This window comes from Zalophus californianus, chromosome 5 (assembly GCF_009762305.2).
Source record: "Zalophus californianus isolate mZalCal1 chromosome 5, mZalCal1.pri.v2, whole genome shotgun sequence".
NCBI classification, from domain to species: domain Eukaryota; kingdom Metazoa; phylum Chordata; class Mammalia; order Carnivora; family Otariidae; genus Zalophus; species Zalophus californianus.
Genome location: NC_045599.1, coordinates 129,113,516 through 129,138,153, shown reverse-complemented (window position 1 = coordinate 129,138,153; position 24,638 = coordinate 129,113,516). Strand labels below are relative to the sequence as shown.

The window sequence follows — 24,638 nt, the reverse complement described above, 5'->3', positions numbered from 1 at the left end:
CTGTGTGGCCGCCCATCATGGCAGTAAGTTATGATTGGACTGTAGTTTCCCAGGTGACTCAGAGTCCCCAAGACCACCCTCAGCCTCAGTGATTTACTAAAAGGATTCAGAGGACGCAGAAAAACTCAGGGTTACAGTTTATTACAGTGAAAAGATACAGATTAAAATCAGCAAAGGTCAAAGGTACACAGTGTGGGGTCCAGGAGAGAGAATAGGCGTGAGCTCGCAGTTGTCCCTCCCAGCAGCGTTGTCCTGGGAAGGGCTCAATTCTCCCAGCAGTGACGTGTGACAACATCTGTGGAGTACTGTCAACCAGGAAAGTTCATGAGCCTCGGCACCAGGGTTTTTCTTGGAGGTTAGTTACCCAGACATGGAGTGCCTATGAAGCTGACCTTAGTTACTCAGTGTCCAGTCCTTCCAGAGTTCAAACTAATGCCACTTGGCCCAATGCCCCTGCCATAAATCACATTATTAGCATAAACTATCTGGTATCAGGCAGAATATCCCAAGGGCATAGAGGTTACCTCCCAGGAGTTAGTCAAGAACCACTTCTTTCTTTAGAATGGACACGGGTTGAATACCCCAAATTTGCTGTGTTAACCCTTTACACACCAGGGTTTTTGTAATGGTTATATGTGGAAGAGACAAGAAAAGAGAAGTTTGAAGATATTCTGAGGTGCATAACTTTTGTCAAGCCTTCAGGGACTCCTGTGAGGACGGCTTCTCTGTCCCAAGAGAAGAGAATCATGAAGAGAGGGTCACCTTGAGAATCATGATGACCTTTGAGTGAGGAAGACATCTAACCCAAGGAGATCCTGAAGGGAAGAAGCCAGAGCAGAAGTATCTTAAGTTTAATCTTCTCCTTCCCTTCAGTCTTCTACCAGAGCTTTCCATTGGCAGAAACCAGCCAGAAGCCAGTGACAAGGGAGCCCATGGGGACTGTCCACATGTGTAAACCTGGGGCAGAGGGCAGGGTAGAGAATGGGGAAGAGTGGGCATGGAGGGGCAACAAGAAGTCATCAGGCACATAGACTGTGGTCTTAGTTTAAATGAACCAGTGCATGGAATAGTCATAGCACAGGGCTGACTGGCATGTGTGAGTACTTACTCAGTAGAATCTCACCAGTATTCTCTTTGGGTTGCCTATCTGACTGAAGAGATGTTCTTGGCTCATGGCTGGGTCCTGAACTGGCAGTTATTGGGAGAAGCTTCATTTTCAAGGAGGGGTATTGAAGAGAAATTATTCTATTTAAAATTAGAAAGTGTTCTTAGAAAAGAAACAGGACTGGCCACTGTAATATTCGTTGGTGTTGAGAAGGTGATCTCCAGACCCTGGTGGCTGAGTCCTCAGGGTTAGAAGCAGGGATCAACATGGAGCTTGAGGCAGCCCTCCCAGAGCTGCCACTGAGAGCCCCCACCATTTGCAGCTGTCAGCTTTGAGGGGAGCTGCTTTGGATGCAGAGGCAGAAGGAAGAGCAGGGAGGGGACATCCAGTAGGAGAGCACAATGGTCAAGATCTCCTGCTCTGGAACCATACAACTAGTGCTACCTCCTCAGGCTCCCACACTTACAAGCTGGTTGACCTTGGAAAAATCATCCCTCTTACCCTTGGATTCCCTGTTTGTGACATGGGAATAATAACACTACTGAACCAATGTAATACAATAATGCATATAAAGGGCTTAGCCCTATGTTTAATACACAGTGTTCAATAAAATATTAGCCTCACAATGACTATTCTATATGGAGAGCGTTTGCAAAGACTAGCAGTTTCTTATCCAAGAGGTTGCTAGATCTTTAGGATTTGGAAGAGTGTTTCCATACTGGATAAGTTTCCTCATATCTGTTAGGCTCCTTAATGGAGGCTCCAAGGACGAGGCAAATATGGTGTGGTAAGGGGAAGCAGTCTGCGTCTGGGATTCTGGGTTCTCTCCATAGGTCTTCTAGCAATTTTAGCTTTGAGACCTTGAGTAAGTGTGTTGGGATGATGGAGTGAGGGTGGGAGGGAGGTTAACTGCAGCTGCCTATGCCAATGTATTAGGAGTGAATCTCTGAAACATTTCATATGACCCACCTGAGCTGGTTTTATCATTCTAGAAGCTCACAGAGGTGAAGCAGTGTTCCCGTGATGTCACAGTGATAACTGGCAGAGCTGAGACACTCAGTCTCTCTCTTCTGACTCCCAGCTAGGGGTGGTACCTGATCCAGCACACCATTCCACTTCTGTGTGGTCAGGAAGAGATATTTGGATGGATGTGGTCAGTGGGCATCTGGACTGAAATAGCTGAAGTCGAGGAGCTTGGAGAATGGAAATAGGACAAAAGGTCGGGAAACAGGTCTGTGAGATTGCTAATTGTTATGCTCAGATGTACCTGGGATTTATTTTAATCAAGTATGATAAGACACGCAGACAGGAAAATGACTGTCAGAAGGGAAGAAGTTTACACTCACAGATCCCTAGAAACAGGAGGAAGAGCACACCCTTCAGGGCTTCATGGAGAAGCAGCAGTGTTAGGAGGCAGGGGGAGAAGGAGGGAGAACATGGCCCAAAGCCTTTATTGGGGTTTTCAAGGGAAGGTTTGGGTGAAGCATGGTAGCTCTTAGCAATCTAAGAGCAATCTTAGGGTTTGGTAGTTTGAATAATTTCAGCAGATTCTGAGCTATAGGATGGTCTCCGATTGTCTAGTACTTGGCTTGGGATGACTTAGGGGCAATATTGTCTTGATGTATGAGAGTCTGACAAAGGAGAGAGTTGGGGTGTGGGCTCTGGATTGGTTGATTTGTATATCAGAGGCACACTCTCAGGGGGAGTTGTTTGCTATTTCTAGGAATTGGCTAAACCCTGGGAAGGTCAGTCTCTCTGGGATCAAGGAAGGCCCCAAATGCCAGAACATCAAGAATACAGAAAATAAGGAAATTTTCCACAGCTGAGGAAGTAAATCTCCCAAACTAACTTTTTCACTAGTGAACAGTCATGACTCTGAAATTCCTTTCTCTGATGGTACAGTCATGTGTGTATGCTGGATGGTGACATCTCCCAGAAGCCTCAGAGATGCAGGGGTGATAGAGGGAAAAGACCAGGACCCGCTGGTTGGTCTTCAAGAGAAGTATGAAAGTGAATCAAGTAATGAGGAAGGACTCCTAGAGTCCTGGGCTCCCAGTGCTCATACAACCAAGAAGTTGACAAGACAAAAGGAGACTAGCTCAATTTTCCAAGGTTCCCTCCCTAGTTCTCTGGTGCAATTATAAGAAGTACCACTGATTGAACAGTTGCTACCATAGTGGACATTCTGCCATCTGCTATCTCATTTTATACCTACCACAACGCTATAAAGGACAGCTTTAGATGAGAAACCTTGGCTACAGAGGCCATGTAACTTGCCCAAGGCAGAACCAGAGATCTGCCACCATAGTCTGTGCTCCTGTCTCCTGTGCTATACTTCAGCTCAGCCCCAGAGCTATACGCTGGTCCTTGCTACGTGGTCTGGTGCTTAATTTCACGGATGGTTTTCAGCTTCACAAAATACCTCCTCGGTCTAACGGCGGACACCAGCGAAGAAAATGACTAGAACACTGTAAGTCTTCCCCCTACCCAAACTGACAAGGAAAACAGAAGCCCCCCACTCTATCTTATAAAAGGAAACCCAATTTTAATATAGAATCCGCTTGGCAAACATATCTAAGCAGAACTTTAGGAATAGAAGCACTTTGCGATTAAGTTATCAGGGAATTTAAAGTGTTTTGAATGTTCTCAAGATGCTCCTTTTCACTCTGTAACTGGCTAAAGGTTTCCTTCAACACTAAATTTTTCCACATACCTATGTAGGTTTTGTCCTAAAAACTGGTGAATACAAATTAGGGTTTTGTAGAGACCCCAGTGTATCTCTGCAAATAGCAACCTCAATTAATGTGTATCCCCTTACTTGTAAGCATAAGATTTCGGGTGTCTGAGTACTAACATCACACCCCACGCCACCCCACCAATATGATATGTTAGTTGTCCACGCCATCACTTGGAATTATAATATGAGGCACTCTTTTGGGCAATCCATTCTGCTCCTTCTCTTGAGTTTGATTTTGAATTCAAAACTACCTTAGCTGATGTTGTGGCTCGAACTGTGTCTTCTAGCCACCCACCTAATCCCCATTACCAAGTTCATATTTTGAAGTGTTAAACCCCCCAGTACCTCAGAATGTGGCCTTCTTTACAGATGTAACTAGTTAAGATGTGGTCATCCTGGAGTAGGGTGGGCCCCTAATCCAGGAGGACTAGTGTCCTCCAGCAAATTTGGACACAGACATGCACACATAGAGAGCACCAAGTGAAGATTGCAGTTATGTTGCCACAAGCCAAGGAACGATCAGGAGTTCGGAGAGAGGACTGGAAGAGATTCCGCCTTGGTACCTCAGAGGGAACACAGCTCTGCCAACACCTTGATCTTAGACTTTTAGGCCCCAGAACCGTGAGACAAATTTCTGTCACTTGAGCCATTTGGCTCATGGTACTTTATTGTGGCAGCCCTCGCAAACTAATACATTTGGCATTTTGACCCTGTCACCTATGGCTAGTCAATTATTTGGGCTATTTCCTCCCTGACAAGAGTTACTCTGGGAACTAGAGAGCATGGTGGATGTTTTTGGAAGAGGACACCCTGAAAATTGTGGGTGTGTTACGTGTGGGAGGAGCAGGTGCAAAATGTGAAAGATGAGGTCATGGTTTGCTTATTTTAAAAATTAGCTTAGAGTCGATCTGTAAACTTCATCTGCAGGGGAAAGAGAAGAGAATTCGGAGCTATGGGTTTGACATCCTTCTGCACCCCAGAACCAGTTCCAAAAGGAAAGCTGTGACTGGTCCCAACATCACAGACCCAATTCTGCTTTCTCACTGGGTGATACTCCTCGGGTCTGCAGTTTGCTTCTAGCTACCCCCCACCCCCTGCCGGCCCCTGCAAGCTCTGGGAGCCTCTTATTCTTTTCAGAGGTAACAGCCCCATCTTGCAGGCACAGCTGGTAACACACGGAGGAAAGTGTTTATTTGCAAGCTCTAATCATACCTATTCTAGGGAAGATGGGATTTTTCTGGAATGTTCAATTTACTTTTGTATGGTGGAGGGAGAACTGAGAAGGTTTTTAGATGATTTCCTACAAGGAATACTTTGTAACCCCAGTCCCTCCCTCCCTCAGCCAGCTTTCTATAAGTAAACCAGATCTGTTCCCTGAGGACAGATTGTTCCAAATTGGTAACAAAATATGGAATTAATTAAAACATAACCCACACAACAAAACAAGTAGCCTTTTCTGAAAAGTAAAAGGGCCCATGTTTCACTTAAAATGTATTTTCCAGGATGTGAACCATGACTGGACTTTTTTGTACGTTAATATACACTTTTTTTGTACATTAATAAACAGGAGAGGAGCATAGTGCAAAGAACATGGAGCTCGGAAAGATGGGACTGGCTTCCAGGCCTACGTGTTGGCTGTGTGACTTTGGGCGAGTTACCTCAGCCACAGGAGGTTGATGCTATTTCCCCAATAGGGTCATTTAGTGGATTAGATAAGATGATTTAGTTAATGTACTGAAGAGGCATCTGGCATATGGTAGATGTTCAGTCAAAGCTAACTTTTAACACCCGTCCTGGTCAGCCTCAGGCCATTTGAACCCAGAGCACAGCATACAACCGAGAAGAGGCCTTTGAGTTGGAGGGACAGAGGAGAGCCTCAAACTTTAGCCATGCACTCATCAGGAAAGAGAATAATCTGCAGCCCAGAAACCAGGGTGATATCAAGTACTGGGCAACTGGGATGGCATGGGTACCCACCAATTGGAAAGGATGCTGGTTCCCTGCAGGAACAGGGTCCTGGAGCCAGAGTGCACCTTTGAGTTACCAGCACGTGAGAAGTGCGTGATCCTAGGAGACAGGTCAGGGTGCTAAGCTGGCTGGAGGGTCCAAGGGGCTCTGGGCAATTGGCCAACTGGCATAGGAACATTACATTACAGACTGGGCAGACTAACTGAGTATCAGCCCTGACCACAAGTAAGTAACCTTCAGCATAGTACCCGTTGCCTTTAAATTGTGTGTAAAATTAAATTTAGGGTTGTTACAAGCTCAGACTCTGGTTACCCATAGCAACCTTGAGTTCTCTCTAGGTTATAGCAGATTTTAAACCGAGTGTCAAATGCTGCTAGAAGGTGTAACTTGGAGAAATGACTGCAGGTAGTGATGTAGGAGATACAGAAAGGAAGAATTGCCAATTATACCTTTATAATATAGTCTCTGGGGCCATTTAGCATGAGCGTCCTGCCTACCTGAATATGCCCAAAGGCACCGGTGCTCTATTCAGGACTGTATATATAGTAAGAGGTGACATCATGTTGACCTAGAGACATTCAGGCAAGGTTAAACTATATTTAGCTTGCTTTTGAAGAAGCCTGAGAAGCGTGTAATACACTTTAGAAAGATTTCCATTACAGAAGGTTAAAAGGAAAACAAGTTTCAGCATTTAAAATTCAATTATCTGGAAAACTCGTCATGTGTAACAGCCCATTCCCCAAGGATGCCATGGAAATGAAGCATTGCAGGACCTTACGTTTGTGCCCACTTCGTTCTTAGTCTGCTTTCCCCACATGCTATTTCATTCCATGACTGGTTTCTGGAAGGAATCCCAGAGTTCATCCAAGTCCAACCAAGAAGGAAACTGAGGCTCTAGGGCATGGCTTCCTGGAGTCAAGGACCTTCTTAAGAAAAGAGCAAGGACTAGAATTCAGGCCCTCTGACTCAAATTCTAGAACTTTTTCTTCAACACTACAAACAGTAACCAATGAAATTAGATTTGTTTTTTTACAGTTTACTGTTGACAGTTTACTGTTGACAGTAAAAACAAATAGGAAATCAAGTTTTTCTACATTTTTCTACCCCATTCTCTAAATGGATGGTAAAATTACATCTAGAACCTTCCTTCTCTCAACAAGAGTTTAACTTATAGCAGCTTCATGAATGTATCGTTGATGGCCAGCCATTGGACTGGACAGTGGGAGCTTGATTTCCCTCAGGTCTGCAGAACGCTTCGTGGGCAAGGCTGTGGAGAATCTTCCACTGTTGCCTGCCATCTTGTGGCTGTAGTTGAGCACAGTGCTGGGAATTTTAGTCAAGTTTATTATTCATTAGGCTGTGTGGGTTTCTCATCTGTGCTGTTAGGATGGTGTTTTCAGGTTTCAGAGCTCTTTCTAGAATGGCAGCATCTGAGCCATCCCTGAGCAGCAAGTGACTCAGGTGCCATCTCTCTCCACTCAGTGCCTGGTGTCCTCATGCTGCCCCCCCCCCCGACCCCGTGGTGTCTCCTCCTAACACTCCCAGCCCTGGTCCTCGGGTCTCCCACAAGTCAATGAGTCATGATCTGATTAACCCACTGTGCGAGGCTCTTTGTGATGGACGGTAGAGGAAGTTGGCCTTCCCCAGTCTAACTCAATCCTCCTGAAATCAGAAAGCCTCAAGGAAAGTGGAGAGCAGGGCCACAACAAACACTACACTGGCCAATGGGGTGGATTTTGGGGGAAAACTGGCAACTTTGGCATATCCTCAATCACAGCCCACAGGCAATGTCCAGAGCCACTTAGAGAGCAGCATTTCACTGTCTGCTTGTCCTCAGGAGGAAAGAGATTACACTAAAGGAGGCACTTCCCATGATTTAAAAGGGATCGAGGTTCCAGAGCACCATCCAGAGATGCTCTTTGATTTCATCCTGGTGTCCTCATCCCTCTCGTACCCATCAGAGCCTCCACTGGGTGACCGACTTCAGCCATGGGAGATGGAAAACCCCAATCTCCCACTTAAGACACTGGCTTTGAAACTTCTAGCATTACTTTTGGAAATTGTTGTAATTGTAATTGTAAACCATAAAGAGAAAAAAGACAAAAGCATCGTAGTTGGGATTACAGTGTCACTGGCCTGACTTCATGGCCTTCTCCTCTCCAAGGGCACTCCTGGGCCATTTTCAGCCATTTCTTGACTTCTGCTCATTTTTTATGTCCAGGTATTAAATAAGTAATAAGGTTTTTATTCTCTCATTTTGAGCACCAGATGCCCTTAAATGACTCTTGAGTCTTTCTTTTCCAAAAGGTCGTTGAATTCCAAGCTTTGACACCTGTTTTGGCCCTGGTCCCTCTCATTCTTGTGATGCAGATGCAGGTAACGCATGGCCTGGCTCAGCTGTTCATAATCAACCTGTTTGCCAAGCACAGGAGTTAAAAGGCATGAAATTCCTGTCTTTTGGTGTTCACCTATGAGTTGCTGCCTCCTCCTGGAAGGGAATAAAATCTGATTATTTTCAGGACCCAAGAATGTGTAGCTCTCTCTTTGGTACAATTTATAATAAAACATGGGTTTTAACAGTTATATAGATTTCTTCATTGAATCTTCTTTGAAATCTGATCTTCCTTCAAAGATTTTGAGGGGTGAGTTTGTTATACTATATTTAAAATGGTTATGAAGATGTGACTCCTAGTGGCTTTTTGGATGATCAGGCTTATCTTTGTTGAAATGCACAAAGCAACATTCAAAGGTGTGAGTGTCCAGGTTCTTTGCATCTCAGAGCCACAGAAACCTGAATGCAGGGACATCAGCAATGATCTAAGAGCTGACTCGCCCCATAGTTACTTCGTTCAGAGCTCTTTCTTCACCAGAGAAAGGATGATTCTACCATTTACAATGTTTCCTGGACTTAAATTTAGCCCATTTCCTTTTGCAGAGGGGAAGGGAGACAGAGGGCCAGCCTGTTTTGATAGCTGAAATGCATGTTTTCTCAGCCCTTGGGCCTGACTTGAAGGTTAGGCCGTTTAAATGGGGCCAGGATTAACTAAGAAACTTTTTTGACTTTTGTGATCACAGATATACTTTCACAAATGTCCCCGAGGGAAGCTGAACTATTATGGGGAGAAGAAGGAGTGGGTGTCCTTCTTAAAAATTCAGGCTCTGTTAAGTACAGGTCTCTGTCAAATTGCATGGCAAGTCTTGAGGTTTTTTTCTGACTCAAGGGCTTTATTTAGTCCAGATGTCCATTCCTGTGAAGTCCTTGTCTGACCCAGCAGAATGAGCAGAGAGGACTTGAATGGCAGTCACTAGAGACGGTTCGTGCTTTGGAAGATCTGTTGCCCAGTGTGATGCCCAGAAAGATCCATGAGATAGGTGAAAAAATTATTAGCATCCCAAGATACATTATTTATCTTAAAAAAAATGAGAAATTGAACTTGACTAATATTTTAGATATGGTTGACATTGGCATCCTTACTCAGTCCATATATCAAAAGGTCCTATGTCCTGTGTGGTATGTGATTTGTCCTGAAGGAAGAAAGGATGATCCACAAAGACACCGCCCCCCCACTGATTAATTCACTTTTTGACTTATTTCAAGGAACTACAGTTTATGTAGTCTCAGTGAAATAGGTTTATGGATTAAATTATTTCATTTTAATTAAATTAAACTTTACCAAATGGACAGATAAACTAAAATTCTTCAGGGGAAAGAAAAAGAGGATTAAAAATAACATAATTAATGCAGGTGTAGGCCAACCATAAGAAAATGGCTGAGTTGACCCTTCTTACCACTGATATAGGCTCAGCCACAGTATATGGTAAAACTATGACAATCTATTCAGATTGACAAGAAGTCAGACAAAAAATTAAAATTTGAGACTACAAGAAACAATGTGAAATATAAATTTCTGGCCCTTATCATTAAAGAAAATCATCACCGTAAGCATAGATTGTACCTTGAGATAATACTTAATGATGGTATGAGGTCATCATAATTAGGAAGATATTTAAAATCTAAAGATCCACCACATGAATATAAATAGTTTTAAATATTTTAGCAATGTTTAAAATCATGCCGTACTAAATCTAGTCCAGAATTCTACTAAACTGAATATTTAGAAGCCTATCTGGAATTTCTCTTACTTGTTTAAGGCAAAAAGTCACATCATTAAGAAAACCCTCATTCTTCCTAATGCAGTCAAAATAGCCAAAATAAACCATGGAAAACAATATAACTGCAAAATAAAATGTCTGATTTTGTCAGCAAATTCTGTTGGAAGATGCACAGAAACACTGCTCAAATTTTAAAGAAACAGTGTGCAGTGTGGGAGGTTTGCTAGGCAGTTGGAAGAAAGTACTGCTGTTTCTCACATGTTCCAAATAAGGGTATTTGCTCGATTCTGTTTCAGTAATGAAATGGAACACCTACTTATTTGTGAGTCACTAAAGGAAAGAGATACCAAAAAAGATATATTTTCAAAAGTCAATGACTTTGTTAGTTAAAATAATGCTTTATGGGAAAATTATGTAAGGTAACAGCTGCTTTAACTAGAATAAAAAAGAATTCAGAGTAAGGTTACAAAAATAGGCCAGAACAAGAAATTGATTAAGTTATTGGTCCTGGGAGAGTTAACGCAGCAAAGAAGCTAGAAGCGAAGACAGAAGACAGAAATGCCAGCGAATGTCATCAGTATGGTTAATTTTATAAAAATAACAACCTTTAAAATCAGTTGGATTTTTACTCTTCTCTGTAATAAGATGTGGGATAATCATGATAATGTTTTGCCAGAGGTCTGATGTTTATCTTGAGACACAGCACTTAAGAGTCCTCTCACATAAAGAAAACTGTGTGCTTTCTCTTCTACGAAAAAGACGAGTGTTTGAAATTGGCCCACCTCATCTATGAAAACAAGTAGTTTTCAGTGACCCGCTTCCTGGAGGCTGTTTTTGTAGACCAAACGCTCATAACCCGTTTCTCCAATGTCAGGATAATGTTGCATCAGTAAGAGAATAACTGCTATTTCAAAGAAACTCATGCTACGGAAAGAGCATTTTCAAAATGGATTTTTGAAAATGTTTCCTATTTATGTGACTTTTTTTTTACAAAAAAATGCTATTTGTCAACCAAATATTTCATATGTATATTTGAAATCTTGAAAGCAAAATTTTCTATTTTTTTAAATCTACCAAAGAATTTTCAAGAATTTATGTGTTTAAAAACTATTTTAAAAGACTGTACCTTTTGACAACTTTGCAAGAAAGCTCAACCAAGTTAAAAATTAACACAAACTTTCAAACCGAAACCTTAGTACAAATGGTGGATAGGGTTGGAAAATAGATATTATCATTGATGAAATGCTGCCCTTCTTCCACTGGGGTCTACGTATCCTTGTGAGATATCTTCAACTATGGCAGCCCTTAAACCCAACATCCATTTATCTGAACTTCAACCATACTTGTGAATGATCACATCCCAGAGTGTAAAGTATTTCACAGTCTTGAAGTATACTTAACTGTATAGCTTTTCCTAAGAGTAACATTTGCTTTATATCATTTATTTTACTAAAGGTGAAAAAAGTTTTAAATATTAAGCACTTCACATGAGATGTCTCTTTTAAAATACTTTTTATATATATTTTATAATGTACATAATATACTAGTACAAAAATTTAATGCATGCATTAAATAAACACATCTATTGGATATATATAATATATATCCTATAGATAGATGATAGATAGATAGATAGATATGAGGCTTGAGAAGTCAACACTGCTAGAGCAGTCATCTCAAAGACAGAGTTTATCCCTGTCCTCTTAAGGAAATGTCTTCTTTGAGATTTGTGGGATCTAGATGCTTCTCATCAACCCCATGCCCACCATTCCTCCTCACTTGGCTCTCCAGAAGGCTGGTCTCCTCGGGCTCTGCAGGCTGGATCCCCTTCCTAAGCTCTGCCAGTTCCTCCTCCTTGCTTCCCAGGTCTGAACCCAAAGTCATGCCATGGGGTGATCTGGCCAGCCACCCCCCCCAAACACAGACACCCTGGCCCCTCTCCTGTCATTCCTCCTGCTAACCGCCTTCTCCCTGGACCATTGGGTGAGCTCTCTTTGGCTCATTTTTCTTCTGTTTGTTCATTTCAGAGCAACATATTTATAAAGCTATTACTTAATTCCGCAGGCACCCAGTCCCTCCCCCATACTAATCTGTATTTATTTCAGTGGCAACATTAAAACATTGAAATAGCATTTTAAAGGAATGACTTGCAATTCTACTACACTAATTCTCAGTTAATTTGATTTTTCTATGTTAACATCTAATCCATGACCATGTGAATATAGTCCCGCCACACTAACTCAACAGATTTGTCTGTTTCCATCCCATCTCTGTTCATCCGCAATATATTTTTTAGACTACCTTTCTTAGTATTTATTTCCATTTTAGAGGACTGTGTGCACACGGGGAAGCATTCGAATAGAACAGAAGGACAGTGGGTGATAAGTACCCCCAGTTCTGACCCCATTCTCTAGTTACTACCACCAGCTGCACCCCAGGGCCTCAGTCTGTTACCAGTTTGGGGGTATCTTTCTAAGAATTCTGTAAGCATATGTAAGTTCTCTATTTCACTTTTATGTAGATAGGGATGCACAATCCGTACTATTCTGCATCTTTTTTGTTGTTCTTAAAAATTTTAGAGATCGTTTCAGGTCAGAACATGTCACATCCATTCTTTTTAAAAGCAGTATAATATTCTACCAAATGGTTCTATTATGATTTATTTAATTGGTCATCAATTGATGGGCATTTTCATGTACGATCTTTTATTTATGTCATCAATTCTGCAAGAAATTCTATGTTGATGTGTCTTTATGTATTGTACATTAAAGTACATGTACATTTATGTGAAAAATAAATTCCTGAAGTGGAATCCTCGCACAAATCACATTTTAAATTTTTTAGTCATATTGTAAATTGCTTCACCCAAGAGGTTACACTAACTTGTATCCCCTCTGACAGTATATAAAAGTGCTGTTTTTCCCACACCTTTAACACCACAGGAATGCTTTTCAAATATTGAGTCATACTACATGCAAGAATCTGTATTATCCTTTTTCATTTAGCACATTTAAACAGGTTGCACCTTATTAAATAGTCTCAATAGGGATAATCATCAGTGATAATTTAGGCATGCTTTTTCTGTTATTCTCAGTTTTTCAATACTATGCATAACACTGTATGGAAAATGCTTGTGACCATGACTTTTTTTTCTTTTGAATCATGCTCTTAAGGCAGATTTCCTGGATTGAAGGTACTATATCAAAGGGTGTTTTGCCAAATCACACTCTGACCAAAGATGTATGAGTGCCAGTGTACCAGGACTATTTCATGATTGGGTATTGTAATTTAAAATTATGTTTAATTAATAGAAATATGGCTCACTTTTATGGTTTTAATTTCCATTTATTTGATCAGGGAGCTTGGGCATTTTCCCCTAGTTTTTTGTTTGTTTGTTTGTTTCTATTTTATTTTTACCTGTTGTCTAAATCATCTATTTGTGTCTTTTGTCTACTATCTGGAATATGCATTTAGATGTTATAGATCTTAATCCTTTCTCCCTATGTGGTTAAAATTCCCGAGTCTTATAATAGATTTTTGCAATGACTATGTAGAAGTTTTAACTATTGCTGTGGATGAATCTGAGTTTTTTTCTTTTGTAATTTCTTTTCACAACATTTTTTTCAAATCTTAGGACATTGCCATCTTCCCAAAGACCAGAACTTTTCTTCTACCAAGTTTCCTGATCATATTTTAAATTTATATTTATAATTTAAATTTTAATTTAGGTGGCATTTATTTTGATGTATAGTGAAAAAAATGTATCTATTTTTTCAAAATTGTGTAATTATCCAAACACCACTTATTAATAATTTTGCTCAATTAATTTGTGAAGCTTGATTTATTATGATGTATACATAGACACACACATACATATATACACACACACACCCATATTTCTATTTTAGGGTGTTCTCATTTTGTTCTGATCTATATGTCTATTTTTATGCTCATCACACAGTGTTTGGATGATGTTATAACATCCAGTACCGTTAGTTACCTCCTCACTGCTCAGTTCACATTCCCCTCCATGAAATCTTTCCTTCTTCCCCTCCTGGGAATAGCTCCAACCCCCCCACACACACATAATCTACCTTCATGGGTGTAGCAGGCAGAATTCTAAGATGGCACCCAGGATCCCCACACACTCCTACCTTATGTGCACCCTCATAACCAGGACTGTAAATCTGATGAATTGTATTTCCACGATCAGGTTATGTCATAAGACACAGCTGACTTTAAGAAAGGGAGATGATCCAGGCGGGTCTGACCTAATCACATGAGCCCTTTTCAAGGTAGAAAGTTTTCTTTGGCTGGTAGTAGAAGGGGCAGTGAGTGAGACATGCTCCAGCTGACCTGGAGAAAAGCAAATATCCATGTTATGAACAGACAATGGAATGGTGCGACGTCTACAGAGCTGAAACTAGTCTCTAGTTGACATTAGCAGGACAATAGAGAGACCTCAGTCCTACAGTTGCAACAAACTGAACTCTGCCAACAACCAGTGAGCTGGGCGGAAGAGGTCCCCTGGTCTCGGATGAGATTGTTGACAACACAGCCAATGAATGCCTTGATGTTAATTTCACGAAACACTGAGCACAGAGAAACACTGCCATGCTCGGCTGTACATCTGCTCTACCCAACTGGGAGCTAACAAATGGGTATTGCTCCAAAGCCTCTCTACATTTGTGGTACTTGTTACACAGCACTAGAAAATGAATACAGTGGCAACACACAATTTAGTACTTATTTACTCTCATGTCATTTACTAATCATTTCACATGTAAATCTTGTCTCCCCTAATCAGATTATCAACTACCTAAGACCGAGACCCACTCTGGTGTTTCCTCTGCATCAGCCATGTTATTATCTACCTTGCCTTCAGGACTGCACTGGGAGGTGGGGTGGGGTTGGGAGATCACAGCCAGGCTTTAGAATCACACTGCCCTGGCTTAAATCTTGGTGCAGACTCTCCAAGCATCAGTTCCCTCATCTTTAAAGTGGGAATAAAATGCATGGGACAAATTACTGAAAGATACACAACCATTGTTATCAGCAGCTACTTTTGAAGGTGGGAGATGAAAACAGGATCGAATTACAAAGGAAGGTTGTAAGGATTAAATGAGATGGTGCTTACAAAGCTCTTACTGGAGGGCATCGTGCCTGGTGAACTCTATGAATATTAGCTCATCATTATTAGAAAAGTGGACTCTTTGAAATGTTTTCCACAGTTCTGTATGTTCTGTATGTGCTAGATATGTTTTGTACCATATGACCCTGGCCCTACCCCTCCTCCCCCTACACACACACACACACACACACACACACACACACACACACACACACACACACACACACACCACTGGCTATCCCACAGGGATGGATAAACTAAGTCCATCCACTAGACTTGACTGGTAATCATTTTGTCTCCTGGGAATTTGGAATCAAGCCCGCGAGAGACCAAGCTGCTTAGCTATTTGAGATGAGCTGAAAGGTCAATCCAAGTCAGGTCGGGGGAATCATGTCCTGAGAGAGCCAGAGCCACATGCCTGAAGGGACAGAAGGGCAGACATCAGGAAGAAGCTCGTCCCTTTAGAGGAACACAGAGTGGACGTGCATAAGGGAACAGGGCTGAGAGACAGTGTCCCCAGAGAGAGAGAGGGATGGGACAGGAGTTTCCGGTGGCTTGGGGGCTTGCAGTTCCCAGCACCGGTTCCCACGGTGCCTAACTAGACTTTCCAGATTTCTGTGTCCTCGTTTGTATCCCTTGCAAACAAATAAGCTCTGCGCAAAGGGCTGATGGTGGGTGACAAATCAGTCAGGTTCTAGTACATCCCAGACATCCTAGGACACCAAGCTTGAGTGCTGACTCTGCGTAAATACACAAGAAAATTAAATTGGGTTTCTCTGGTCTTTTTCAAGACTTTCAACTGTCCCTACAGTTGAATTCCCAGTGGCCTCTGGAGGGCACTATTCCATTAAGTTTATTCCACAGTAGTGCACACTGTGCAGAGAGAGCTGTTAAGAAAAGGGTGTTTGAAATAATAGTTGCCATTTACTGAGTACCTACACCTTCCTAGCCACTGTGCTGGTTGCTTTACATAAATTGTATCTTAAAGAATCACAGTTGTTCCCTGCAATTGTGGATTATTCTCATTGTAACTTGTTTCCACAGGTATCTTATTCACAGGTGTCAAGCACAATGAAAGCTTCTTGTTCTCTTTCAATGAAGTTACAGCTTCTGATGGGAACCGGTTCAAGTTTAGTCAGCCCTCCTCTACTTTATGTACTTGTACAAAATTTGCATCTTTATGGGCATATACTCCTTTTTAATTAGAAAAAGAAAGAAACATGGCAGCATTATAAAACGGGGAAAATATTTGGTTGAGATGGGTATAAATTACTCGTGTCCTTCTTCTCTTCCAGGGGTGAGGTATTTCTTGTCTCTTACCTTTGGCCACCACACCCCCTAGGTAATTGTGTTGGCTTCAAGCCAGGTGGATGCCTGCTAGCAAGGGGGAGCTGTGGTAGGGGAGGGGTTATTGCTTTTCTCTACCTTGCTCAATGCCGCCATGTTGGGAGGGTAGGAATGAGGTTCCAGACCTTTTCAGAGCCTTCTGATGGGTCTGAAAATGACTATTGACCCATCTCTATTTCTTTCCTTCTTTTTTTTTTTTTTGCAACATATTTAAAAAACCTATTTGTTCATTAGATGTTATCAATGTCAATAAAAGTATTTATCAACTATTATCTGTATGAGCCATATGCATTACACTCTTCTCATTTAATTCTTATAACAACTCTATGAGGCAAGAGGTTAAGTATTTTCTCCATTTATAGATGAGGAAATTTAGACTGAGAAAGACTAGGTAAACACACCTGCAAGAAACAGAGCCTGGAATTGAACCTAGGTGTACCTGCCCAAATTCATTTTGCTATGATGCTCTGTCAGTTACTACCCATCCCCCAAAGAGCATGTCTATTCCCATTGAGAGCACCTTCATCCCCAATAGACAGTATGTCCACTCACTAGTAAGGAGTATATAGTAATAATTTTATAAGCAGCATTCTGGCCAGGGCACCTTAAGCTCCTTGCTCATCACTATCTCCCACCCCTCACTACTGTAAATGGGCAGAATCAGAAATCAGAAAATCTGGTTCTAGACAGTTTGTTAATCTCTCTACTTTTTTATTCATATGAGGATATCTGTTGACCATGTACTATGTTTTAGCCCTGGTTCTACCTGTTAGGGGAATACTGATGTACCATACATACAATATATAGAACATGCATCCATGCCTTAGAAAACTGCCTTACCCTTGGAGTAGGGTAATATGATTAATAATAATATGAAGGAGTTCTTAAAGTAAACTTTATTGTTTAACAGCTTTATTGAAATATAATTCATATACTATAAATGTCATTTAGAGTTGAGTATCACTAATATCTACTTTTAGAAAATTTTATCATTCCAAAAATCACTAATCTACTTTCTATCTCTAGATTTGCCTATTCTGGATATTTTGGTATGTGGTCTCTTGTGACTGGCTTCTTTCACTTGGCATAATGCTTTCAGTGTTCATCCATGTTGTAGTATATTTCAGAACTTCACTCCTTTATATTGTCAAATAGTATTCCCTAGTATGGCTATACCACATTTGTTTAACTATCCATCCATCAGTTGATGGGCATTTGGGTCATTTCCACTTTTTCACTGTTACAAACAATGCTGCTGCAAACATTGATGTACAAGTTTTGAATAGACTTATGTTTTCAGTTCTCTTGGATATATGTTTAGGAATAGAATTGATGGTCATATGGTAACTCGATGTGTAACTTTTTGAGGAACTGCCAAACTTTCCAAAAGGACTGCAACATATTACTTTCCCACCAGCAGTGTATGAAGGTTCTAATTTCTCTATATTCTCACCAACACTTGTTATTATCTGTCCTTATTATTACAGCCATCCTAGTAGGTGTGAAATGGTATTTCATTGTGGTTTTGATTTGCATTCCCTGATGACTAATGACATTGAGCACTCTTTTATGTGCTTTTGGCCATTTGTGTCTTTGGGAAGATGTCTATTTAAATCCTTTGCCCATGTAATAATTGTATCAGTTGCCATTATTTGTTGTTACTGAGTTGTAAGAGTTCTATATAGACTCTTGATATACAAGCATACGATTTGCACATATTTTTTCAGGCAGCTACAGATGTTAAACAATTGTCACTGATTGTTTTCAACAAATGACGTAGGAATAAGGCTGTTCTGAAAAATGGAGATTTTCATAGAGTCACTAGACAGGTCAAACACTGATGGTTCTCTGGGGATAGAGATTTTACAGGTCTTCAAACTTTTTCTAACCCAGTGGCAGCTAAGCTGCTTATTTCCACAGCTACCATAGTTGTAAGGCTGTTGATTTTCAAAGCTGTGTGGAGCTGGGAAGAAAGGGATGGTAATAGCGTAAGTTAAAATGCCATAAATCTCACTGCGATTACTGAGATTCAGCCATTTTTCTAAGTGCTTCTTAGGCTGCGTCAGGTTAATTTTCGAGTTCTGAAAAAGTTGGCTTTTGATAAATTTTTTCCAGTGTTCTTGTTGCTTTTATGAAGGAGTAGATTTGTGGATGTTTTTATTCTATCATTCCAGAAGTGTTTCCTCCAATAAACTTTTCTTTTTTTGGAAGTATAACATACATAAAGAAAAAGGAAAAGGTCATAAATGTTCAGCTAGTGAATTTTTATATTAATCATCACCTAAATGAAGCAAAAGAACTTTACTAGCACCTCAGAGCCCTCCCTCACACCCCTACTAGTTATTAACCACCTCTTGCTTAACCAAAGTAAAATGGTATTAATCATCACAAGACAACTTTCCTGTCTGTTACCATCGAGGTTTTTTCCAACAATCTGTTTTACTCTAATTGTTCAAATTTCTCCCCAAGCCACCCCCTTAATACATTTAATCTAAGGCATTGTTCTTTATTTTACTTGTTAAGTTTATTTTTAAATTTTTTCAACTTTTTATTTTTTGTAATAATTAGCATACTTGGGCACCCACTTATCTCTGTCAAATCCCTCCTGCCTTCCAAAATTCTTCTGTCATTACAATGATTCTCCCATCACTAAACCAGGCCCTGGAGTGTTGGCTGTAATTCTTCTCTATCCCTTTTTCCAAGACTTGTAGACACACTTAATCATCATAAACACAGAAGCTAGGATCCCTTCAGGATAAAGTTAGATGGGTTTACATGGGACTTTTGCACAATGTTCTAATTTTACAAATAGAGGGGCAGTTTCTTAGAGGCTTTTGGGAGAAGTATTATCCTTCCATACAGATTTCTTTGCTTTTCCTGACCAAGGCTTCTCCAGCTAATGCAGAACTACTGCGGCACAGCTCAGCCTCAGGGTTTATCTTGAGCAATTCCCTCAGTGGGAAAGCAAGGGGCATGAAGGCCTTCCTTGGGGCCGTTTCCAAGGTGTGGGCACCCAGTCCATTTCATTGTTTTTCATTATCATGGATCATTACCCAGTAGAAGAGGCGATGTACTGATGGAGACTGAAACAAGATGTTGTCTGTCAAAGTGATATGGACATTTAAGAGTAATTGCTTGGGAAGTGAAAAGGGGTCAAAGTAGTTGAACTGAATGTTACAAGGAGTAACCAAAGGTTGCAAAAACCTATTAACTGAAAATGTTGGGCAAAAATAAAAGACTTGAAATAACTAATAAAAATGATTAAAAACCAATTTTGTCTTTATAAGGAAATTTTCATCATAGTAGAAGACAAAAGTGCTTTAAAAGAGAACGGAGGTCAAATTTTACAGAATCCAAACTAATATATATATACAAACATATTGTTTTATATTTCCTCTATAACCTTTTGCCATGAGTGATGAATAAAATAAAACATGCAAAACAATATGATGCTTCCTCAAAAAAATTAAACTAAGTAAATTTAATTTTAAAACTAGAATTACCATATGACCCAGAAATTCTACTTTTAAGGTGCCTACCCAAAAGTCCCTGAAAGCAGGGACTCAACAGCTATTTGTACACCAATGTTTATAGAAGCATTATTTACAATAGCCAGAAAATGGAAACAAACCAGATGTCAATCAATGAATGGATAGATAAATAAAATATGGCATATACATATGATGGAATATTAATTGGCCTTAAAAAGTGTACTTGTTTGCTAGGACTTCTAAGAACCATGGACTTAATGGCTTAAAGAAGAGAAATTAATTTTCTCACAATTCTGGAGGCAAGAGGCATTAGAAACTAAGCTATGTTTTGTTGCCAAGAGGAGAAAACACCTGAAAAGTCTCCCTCTACCCCTTGCCTCCTTCTCTGGTGACCCCTAGGTCTGGCGATGAATGTGCCCAGTTGGAGTGACTGCCCATGCCCACCACCAATTGCTAGCTAACCACCGATTACCAGGTTTGAAGATATAGAATAGGATATACTTATACCCACCATTTTTAACTAATATACCTTTTCAGTCAAAGAAAATAATAAAGAGCTTCTGCTTAAAAAGGGTCCCTGGAATTTAACACAGCTGCTTTCATGACAAGACATCAGCTTAAAGATGAAGTGATAAAGTTTCTTGAATTTGTGGACACCCTCCAAAAATGTTTTGGACTCTGCAACAGAAAGAAAAGGTAGAGAATGGCTCTAAGCTGTGACTCAATAGTGACATCTTCATGCACATCTTTCTACTCCCTGGAATATTTTACAGTACTCAATCCTGGTGATTTTTTCTTTTTGGTATTTCAAGCCTAAAAGGTGGTGGGTGACCACCGCTTGTGGAGAAAAGTAAAAGTTCCTTGACTGGGAAATATATCTTTAAGAGATTTATTTCATTCTGTTATTAGTCGTCCTAAGTAAGGAGTAATCAAAAAGATAAAACAAAACAAAACTGAAGTCTTCAGGAATATTTGCTTTTCAGAAATGTCTGCTGGTATTTCATACCTTTGATAGCCTAGTCAGATGGACTCAATGCTCAGTTGCTTTTGAGACAAAGAAAGAATACTCTGTGTGTTATGATTTAGAGCAAGACAATTTATATCATTTTTATGCTTGCCTCCTTCCAGTGTACACAATCCAAAGATAAAACAGCAGGATGGTGGTCACTGATGTGTGTCATTGATCCAGTCGTTACCACGAGAGACCATTGCAAGTTATTATCCCCCAAATATCTTCTATACTTTTCTTCTCTGTACTGCTCTGTTTAATCTTTTTTAAAGTTTATCTTTTAGCCCAAGGACCCTGCCTCACTGACCAAGTGGTAAGAGTTCATCTAGGGACAGTTACAGAAACAAGCTCATCTCCTTCACTGATTTCTAAAGCTGATGTTTAATGTTCCATCAATGGCAAAAACCAGAGCTTCAAGGTCTTGGGTTGAGTGGGCATCTCTGACTAGCACAGCATCTAACACATTATGAAAGCTCAGTAATTGTTTGTTGAATAAAATAAATTATTCCTTCTTAAAATGGAAGTCTTGGGTTTGTGCATCTTCTGTCGCTGGTCGTGAGTCAGTCCCATTATTTCTGGCAGAAGCGTCAGTCATTGAGAATGTAGTCTTAAACTCCAGGGGATCCAGATTTGCAATTTCCATAATTGTCCACCTAAAAATAAATAGAAGTATTATATGTTGTGTGCTTTTTAATTTGCTGTGTTTGCAAAAGGCGTTCTCTATTAGCGTTTCCAATTTACCAGTCTGACTTAATATGTTTTGAAATAGATTGAAATGTACCCTTACAAAAAATAGTATGCTGATGGCATTTGTGTAAGCTTGTTTCAGTCTTTTCTCCATAAAGGAGTAGGAATTTTATTATTTTTGCAAAAACAAACAAACATGATTTTTGCGCATTTCCACAACTCAGTCTAAATCCTCCTTTTTCTTAAAACCTTTTCTACCAAGATGGTGCTCTAATGACAAAAATGGAGGAGTAGGCAAAGGCTTTTATGATCACCTCTAGAAATTCTGTTTAGAAAAAGGTATCTAGTCTATCCATGATTATTAATATCATATATATTAATTTGGTTTTGAAAGAAGAAGAAATGCATACTTGAATTAATTCCCAATAAGAATCTATATTTAATAATAATAATAATCTATATTACAATAAGAATCTATATTGAATCTTCAAGCAAAATTTACTCCCCTCAAAATTCAGACTGTTGTGTCTTTGGTGTGCATTCTTGATGCTGACCTAGCCCAAAACACTCATTTTGCAGACAAGCAGGTCCAAGCCCACTAGGTGAAGTGACTCCCTCTAGGTCCCAGGGAATTCATGTTGGAGCCAAGAGGAGCAGCCTGGCCTCCAAATTCTCAGGCTGTGGCTCTCTTCCCAGGGAATAGCAAACTCTTGCCTGTCAGCTGAGGATGAATTTTACATTTTTAAAAGGTCATAAAGAGAATGAGACAGACACCATATGTGGCTCACAAAGCCTAAAATACTTACTCTCTGGCCCTTTACAGAAAAGGTTTGCCAATTCCTACTCCATACCATTTTGGAGATAAAATGTTCACGGCCTCACTGTGGGGCCGATGCCCGGAGGATCTGAGTTCAAAGTGGAGGTGATGCTGGATTTGTTTTGGGGTTGACTTAACTAAGCTAGTGCTACATTTCCCAGATGTCTTCTTTGCACACTTCTGTGTTAGTGTGGGCCACGAGAGGACTTGGGCATGAGATTTGGAATGTATGTATGCATGTGAGCACTCAGAAGGTTGGTGTAGAGTGCTGGGCACCATCTCTTGTAATTCACCTTTTTGGAATGGTACAGCAGCTGGACCTCTGCCTCCCAGCTCCTCCGGGTTTCCTCCCTCAGTTCTCTGACCCTCAGGCCAGGGCAGGCGATGTGATTCCTCCAGCCCCTGGTCTCCTCCTCCAGCTCCCCTGATGCCTGGTCCAGAAGCATGTTCAGCTCTAACGCAGGTCAGCAAAATCATTCGAGTTGGAGGGTGAGGCAGGTTCCAGTCCTTCCTTAAACGTTTCTGTGGGCCCTGGCTCTCCCCACTTTACTTGAGTATTTCCTTCTGGGTTGCCTGTCCTGCTGATTTCAGGCCCCGCCTCAGACAGAGAGGAAACAGCCTTACGAGTACATAAACTCTGGAACTGGCTCCCACAATTGTGTGAAGTCAAATCCCTATCACAAATCCCATGTTATGTATTGGTCCTGATGGTCCTGCTTCTCTGATCGAACCCTGACTGATACCGTAGCTCAAAATAAAGCAAGTCATGAGTCAAGACTAAAGAAGAGAGGAAGAAAGGCTTAAAAAAAGAGAGGGTGAGGGAAAAAATATATATACATATGGTGTCTGTTAATTCTGGAAACATGGATAAAATGTACAAAATTCTGTCAAGGACATCTTCAATCTGTAAAAAAGAAAATACTAAAAATAATATTTTGTATTTCCAGACTTTATGGACTGTGGGTATATTTTAGACTCTGGAAACCTGTGGAGCTGGAAATGCTATCCAGAGCGATTTGCATGAGCATGTGACCCCACCAGCACAGTCTCAGAGCCTAGAAGACTTTGATCATTAATCCCACTTTTCCACTTTGAAAATCACCAAAATTCAAACAGGTACACAGTCATGCAAATGTACAGGTGAGTTCTCTAAAACTTACGTGGAGACATTGCCTTATGAAATTAAAGAGAACAAAGGGTAGGCAGACAAGTTGTCTCTATTTTCTTCACAGGTCCATGGTTTTTAGTGGTGGTTTTTCATTGATTTAGTAGTCTGGCGTTGATGCAAATTTGGCTATCCTACCTCCCTGCCACCTTCATGCATCTAGCCCAGCAACTGTAATTCCAGAGAATTCCAAATCTGGGCATTCCCAGGAAGTCAGGTCTATGAAGGCAATCTGGACACCTTGCTTAGTTGAACTCCAAACCATTTGCTCTTGTGAGAGCCTCTTAGCCTCATCTTATAAGCAAGCTCCAATGGGATGGAAGGGAGAGCACAGCCTCTGTCTCCCTCAGCCTCCCTCTTGGCTTCTCAGAACACCTCCCTCTCATCCTCCCAGATCATATGGCCTAGGAGACCCTAGCAGCTCTCACCAGGGAGAAACTGGAGCCCCAGCTCTGGAGGACAGGGGAATTTCTCATGCTCCTCACGCACTATTGCCAACAGCAGAAAAACAGGAAAAAGTCATCATTTTTTGAGTTCCTTCGATTTGCTTTCAATTCCTTACTCTCCCAATGGAGGTCATCGTTGAGGACTAGCTCTGTTTACGGGGGTACTGAATCTTATTTATCATCACAGTTCTCCTTGAGGAAGACTTCAGAGTTCAGAGCAAATAGTAAGATGAATGTTCGCTTTGCGGATCTATCATCATTGTATCCCTTGGTAATGACCAGAGAAGAGAAAGGGGTTTGCTCATAAGTTATAAGTAGTTGTGCAAAGGGAAAATGTAGTAAAACAAAAAGGACTTTAAGAACTCAATGGTGATGTTGTAGGTAATTGTAAAATCTTTGGTTTAATGTTGATGCTCAAACCATGAGCAGATTTAAGATTTAGAACTCAAATCTGCCTGAAAGGCAGGGCTGATGGAACCTGAGCTTTCAGGTGGCAGGGAGGAATATAATTCTTATTTTCAAGAAGTTCATTTTATTCTGTGAAGGTTTCTTGGATTGAAAGAAAAAATTGAAAGTTTAATATAATGGTCCTTGAAAATGTCATGCCTTATTTATATCTTTC

General features: G+C 40.6%; 1 protein-coding gene and 1 long non-coding RNA gene across 5 annotated transcripts in view; both read left to right on the top strand.

Moving 5' to 3' along the window:
- Nucleotides 1-24,638, top strand: part of PDZD2 (PDZ domain containing 2) — a 343,304-nt gene that overhangs the window by 128,852 nt on the left and 189,814 nt on the right. The window lies entirely within an intron of this gene.
- The window catches only part of LOC113928767, a 34,763-nt gene continuing 12,322 nt past the window's right edge, over nucleotides 2,198-24,638 (top strand). The window contains exons 1-2 of the long non-coding RNA XR_003521961.1: nucleotides 2,198-2,336; nucleotides 23,353-23,545. This is a non-coding gene — a long non-coding RNA (uncharacterized LOC113928767). The remainder of the gene's footprint in view (nucleotides 2,337-23,352; nucleotides 23,546-24,638) is intronic.